This window comes from Triplophysa rosa, linkage group LG18 (assembly GCF_024868665.1).
Source record: "Triplophysa rosa linkage group LG18, Trosa_1v2, whole genome shotgun sequence".
Taxonomy (NCBI): domain Eukaryota; kingdom Metazoa; phylum Chordata; class Actinopteri; order Cypriniformes; family Nemacheilidae; genus Triplophysa; species Triplophysa rosa.
Genome location: NC_079907.1, coordinates 13,390,815 through 13,396,814, shown reverse-complemented (window position 1 = coordinate 13,396,814; position 6,000 = coordinate 13,390,815). Strand labels below are relative to the sequence as shown.

General features: G+C 37.7%; 1 protein-coding gene across 3 annotated transcripts in view; it reads left to right on the top strand.

Annotated features, from left to right (window-relative positions):
• Positions 1-574: 574 nt before the first annotated feature.
• The window catches only part of rhbdf1b (rhomboid 5 homolog 1b (Drosophila)), a 29,436-nt gene continuing 24,010 nt past the window's right edge, over positions 575-6,000 (top strand). For all 3 annotated transcript variants that reach the window (XM_057359277.1, XM_057359276.1, XM_057359275.1), the window contains exon 1: positions 575-831. The gene's annotated coding sequence lies outside the window, so the exon portion shown is untranslated. The remainder of the gene's footprint in view (positions 832-6,000) is intronic.

Sequence of the window (6,000 nt, the reverse complement as noted above, 5' to 3'; positions counted from 1 at the left end):
GGAATTCTGAGGTGAGATATTTCTCCCTTTTATAAGCATTCATGGTTTTGTTACACTTTCATTTTGAATTGAGGGAAAGATGGAGTTAATGGGAACTGAAAATAACCACAGGCCAGACCCTGTGTGACCTTACAGCTCTACCTACAGTACAGCACAACACACTTTCAGCTTTAAGGATGTGCACCATTTTAACCTTGCACTTTATCTAAAACAAATATTTCACTGCTAAAAACCTTCTTTGTCATGCACAAGAGTATATTATGAATAAATCATGTTGGATGTTAAAATTTTAATTAAAATACAATCACGATCAATGGAGAAAATGTCCTATTGTCAATATACAATACGTCAATCCTGCCTCAAGGCTATGCATGCCCGTTTTATGCACTTCATGTTTTTTTGCCATAAATGACGCCCACTCTGGTTTCGGCTTCCTTTGTGGTTAAGTGTATAAAGAAAAGAAAAAGTCATCAGAGAGCGTTTGTTTACGCCCATGGGCGCAGCTGATTGGCTAGCTCGCGTTCACATCTCGACAGTCTCCGCCCACTCAGCTTCATTCTGTGAGTGTGGGTGTTACAGCTTGAAACTGAACTAGACAGAAACTGTCCTCCCGGACCTGCTGGAATATACCGGGCGAGCATGTTTATATCTTTGCAACAGTCCGTTTAATGCTATTTCGACCACACTTTGAGTTTAGTAGGTGTGTAGATCACGTTCTGCATTATTTAGTTATGATTTGACAATGTGTATGCTCTGAGAAGAAGGCGCATCATACCTAAACGCCGGTTGATGAAGAAATACAGTCGTTGAGACCTGAAAGTCCATCAGAAGGTATGGTCTTACATTTGGAGTTTCAAAGTTGCAATCATGAAGACGGATACATCATCAGTTGGGTGGGGGTAGAATATATATAATGTATATCGTGCATTTAGGTGCAACCGAAAGTGATTTTCTCATACGGTGTGATGTGTGGCGTCATGTACAGTAGCAGCGAATACCGCACATTCATTTGTTAAATTAAAAACCTGCTGAGCTGTTACCTAGACAGCGTGTTTGCGCATCATATGTGTGTAATCTTCGTGTTGTTTCTGTGAGATGTTTTTGCATGCATCTGTAATGTGGCTGCATGTTAATCTGCAGTTGGATGGATTAAGTGCAACGCGCGTCACTGCTTTAGTTGTTTTAATGTACGTGGATTCCCCTGACATGGGTTTTTCTCGATGCTCTAGCAGAGTAACACGACTGCAATAAAAATACTCATTTTATTTTGTTCATGTTTTTATATTTGTTCACGTAACAGACCTAGAGAATTTATTTGAATTATGCACCGTTTGTCTGTGCTGTTTTAGCTCAGTTATGGCACAGTAAAACGGAAGCTTCATGTTTATGAAACCTGTGTATCACATTTTAGTGGTTACAGCTGCAGGACTGCTCAAGATGCAGTATATCATGGCTACAACTAAGGGCTTCTTGAAATTACATTGTGACTGATTTCTTCATTACTTTGTGGAGAAAACGTTTCCACATTAATTAGTTCCCACTTTTTTCCCTAATAATTATACTGGAAGCACGGATAATCTAAAACAGAAGCAATAGAGAACATTATTGTGAGCGAATACAGGAGTATTTCTCTTTGCACTGCTGAAAACCAGACATATGCCCGGTTAACCGAAAATATCTATCACGTGATTTATGCACAATTTATGAGTAAAGTACGGTAAAATGCTGCTGCATCCGAAAGCCAGAGGGCGCTCTCGTGCAGAAACTCCAAATACGCACTGCAGAAGAAGACCATAACACACGTAGTTCTAGGAAATGCGTAAGGACATGTTTTTATCACTGACCCTCAATCCTCCTCAGGTATTTTTATGATAATAAAGTATATTTATTGTGATGATGTGGAGTTCACTACATTACCCATACTGCTTGGCGTATGAGCGTGTTACGTCACATACGGATGTTGTGTGAGATGTGTGCCGGTAGCCGAGAGTATGTGACATGTGAGCCTAACTCAGGCTGTGTTCAAATAAAGTTATTATTTACATATAACGGTGTGAAGTTATATGACATGGTGTCAGAAGTGCGTCGTACTCGCTAACTCAAGTACCAGAAGATGTCGTTGTTTCAAGCTCCGGAGAAGTTTGACTTTAGTCAGCGCGCCACATGGCCCACGTGGATACAGCGTTTCAAGCGATTTAGGATTGCTACAAAGCTGGATAAAGAGGACGAAGAGGTCCAAGTAAATTCACTGATGTATGCTATGGGGAAAGAGGCAGAGACTATATTCGCATCATTTCGAATTTCAAAGGAGAAAATGAGTGGGCGTGGCTTGCGTTTTTCACTGCGAATTGATTGGATGTTTAAAAACAGCTGTTGCGTTGATTTTGAAATGAAACTGGCAGCTAGGGCTGTCACGATTATTGTTAAATAATCGTCTCATCGCGATTGTTTGACCTCATCGCGATGGTTTCAGATTATCGCAATTATTTCTCATCTCTATAGAAGACACTAGGGGGAGCTGTAGTGCATATTGCATATTTTAGTGTATATATTGTTACTAAAGCATGGTAATACTTGTAAGATGTACCACCACAACATAATCACTTAAAAAAAAAAACATATACAAATTTCCTTACGGTACAATTTAATATTATTTAAGCAAATCTCTGTGAAAACCAGTCTACCAAAATTTCATTAACACACAAGTAAAATTTTATTGTAGTCTTGCAAGTGAGAAAAAAACAGACTAGAAGCTTTTCTATGACTGATAGTATTTTAATGGTGGCTTCAATACGCCCTTTTCACATGACGTCACGCATCTTCCGTTCTCCCGCGAAGCAGTGTATCATTTCTTCCGTTAGCACTCCAGTTCATAAGGTGGCGGTAATGCACCTATAATCTGGTTTGCCAACCGCCAGTAAAACTCAAGAAGAAGAAGTTACTTCCGCTAGCGCCTCAGAATGGAGTTTACCAAGTGGCTTGCACATCTGCCACAAATACGTCTAGATGATGTACAACGTCTTGCAGACAAATTTTCGCTAACGACAAGCTCAAAGCTAGAGAAAGGATACAAATTCTTCGTTGAACAGTACCTGTTTGATTATGAAGCTAAGTGTTTTGTTTTCTTTTTGTGTTAGTGAAGGTGCTAGGATAAGTACTTGAATACGTGTTCTGTCAGTTTTTTTTCTCACTGTTGTTAAATTCCAGCGCGACGGCGAAACGGAAGTTCTTCTTCTTTTTCTTCATGTTTGTTGCAAGACGGATGTTATGATACACTGCTTTGCAAAAAGGCGGAAGTTAAGTGACGTCATTGTGAAAAGGGCGTATTCACACCTGATCAATTTACTTAATTTACAAGTATTTGGCGGTTGTATTATTGACAGGTAAATGTCTAAACCTTAAATATATGATGACCCAATTTTTTCCTATGTATTTCCAAGAAAAAAACGTAGTCTTGTATTCAGAACAATATGGTCGTTTCATCGCTGAATCAAAAATGTATGAGAATTAAATGCCAAAGCTCAAAAACAGACAATTAATTGTCATAATCGCCAAAGCCCTAAAACAGACAATTAATCGTCATAATCGCAATGATTTATTAGACAATTAATCGTCAGTCAAATTTCATAATCGTGACAGCCCTACTGGCAGCAGACTGACAGTTGAAGCGGAGGAGTTAACGGATGCTCTGGCCAAGCCGTCTAATTTACGTCATTTGAGATGGATAGTCATTTGAGGGTGGAAGTGCATTTTCAGATTTTAACTGCAGATTATGAGGGTAAATGAATTTTAAAAAGAAAATGACCAACATTGATAAGCTATTTACTATAAACGCTGCAATATTTCAATTAAAACATAAGAATTGTCATTTTTAATTTCATTGGGACTTTAACATAATAGGAAGTAAATAAATAACAACTAAAAAAATCTTTGTAATAAAAGTGTTTCTTACCTTCTCGTTGTTTGAAAAAAATGATGTTGTTTGTTTTGAACTGATTGTAAAACAACCGCCTATGTCACCTATGCCATGGGCCGGCCCTCATTATGACATTACAGCAGTGTTCCGTTTCAGTAGACCTTCACACACACATGTGCGCACGTTGTCTCCATGCATCTCCCATCTCATGTTGTCAGCTACTCCTCAACTTGATATTTACATGAATTGGTATAAATGAATTCCCAACAAGCGTGTTAAGAAATGTGGTCATCAGTGAACACACTTTCATTTTTGCTGTAGATTCATCAAATGTAATTGATTCACATAGAAACCTATTTTGTGTAGTACTAAGCTTTTCTTCAATGACATTCATACTTTTTGATACATTTGTCAGTGCAAGCTGTTTTTAGTTTAGACAGCTAGCTCACACATGAACGGAAAACCACTACTTTGTGTGTAAGGTGTGAGCACTGAGCATTCTGCAAAAAAGCATCCCTGAAAAAAAGTGTTCTTGCAGCATTCAGGAAGTACAGGCTAGTTCAAACCTATCCCAGATAGCATACAGTACAAATAAGTGCTGCTGTCAGATCCCAGGAAACACATTCAATTCTGCATTCTTTTGCACAATCCATTCTGTTAATGAGAGCACTACCTTTGGATATATGTTGTGTCTAATACTATTTTGCTCAGCATAACAAACTTTTATGAGACTTCAGAGAACGAATGGATGACTTGATTTTCTAAAGTCTTAGCCACGAACAGCAGATAAAGTCAGTGTGCATATTTCTTTTTGACTAACAATATTTTTTTACTTTGCTTTAAAAAGAACAATTTAAATGTTATCCTCAATGGGCTTTTGAAATCATATTCCCAATAGCCACTGTGTTGCTGGGCGGTGTACAGTAGCAGAGACATGGGTTGTGTCTGGGCCTTGGGCATTAAGACAAGTTCATCTGCTCTCAGGCAATCTGTGTGTTGTCATATGTGTCACACAGGCTTTTAGTGTCCTGACAATGACCTGAATATATCTGATCATATAACTCAATGCTCATCACTGCAGATAAAATGTTTCTTTTAAAAAAGGAATATCATGCAGTGAAGACAAGAATTTTCAAAATTTCACACCCACTTCTTTGGTTTCAAGACCTCTTTGTGTAGGAAAATGAAATGTCATGAGGATGTTTCTTGAGGCTAAAGGTAAAGTGTGTCACCAACCAGAATCATATTTTTTTTATACTGCCCTGGCTTTTTACTCTTCCGTTGTTTATTCAAACAAGTAGTCCCACCCCAAATCCACACCATTGGTTGAGCCAAAAGTACCATATAGATGCACAATTTTCAGGGATCTCAAAATATGAAAACTATTTTCGAATGTCTTTGCAATGTATGTGTTTGAAATGGGATGCTTTGCCTTTCAATAGAGTAGCCAAATTCACAGTCTATTTTTGGCTCTTCCCTCAGGGCCTTTTATTGAATTGATGTGTCAAAAATGAAAACCTTGAATAGATTTACCCTAGAGAGACATTCTGTCTTTTTCCATGAGCTTATACTTATTACCTGATTGCCCGAACAGGAAAAATGTATTTTGGAACTGATGCAGTTTTTTCTCCCATAAAAGTTTGGGAATTTATGTAAGACCTTTTGCATCCTTTTGGTGTCATGGCAACAATAAGCATTCTTTCTTGAAAGCTTACATTTATAGACAAATCATATTAATATACAGTTTACTAGTAAATCATAAAGATTGCAGTAATAATGCACATCATAACACCTGCTCTTTAACTTGCTCCCATATAAACAAATGCGGTGGTATGTTGTGGGCTAATGAAATTAGTCTGATGTTATATTGACGGTTTTGACGGCATGCTGTGACCTGACTTTAAGGCTTGCTTTCAATTAGACATGACAGTGACTTCCTGTTAAGATTGGAAGGAATTTCTACAGTTTCCATGACTCTAATTTAAATTACACATTTATTAGATCATTTTGTCAGATGTTGGTCTATTCTAAAATATTGGATGCTTGTAGATGATGAATCCAAAACAGTTAACATCTAAAATATA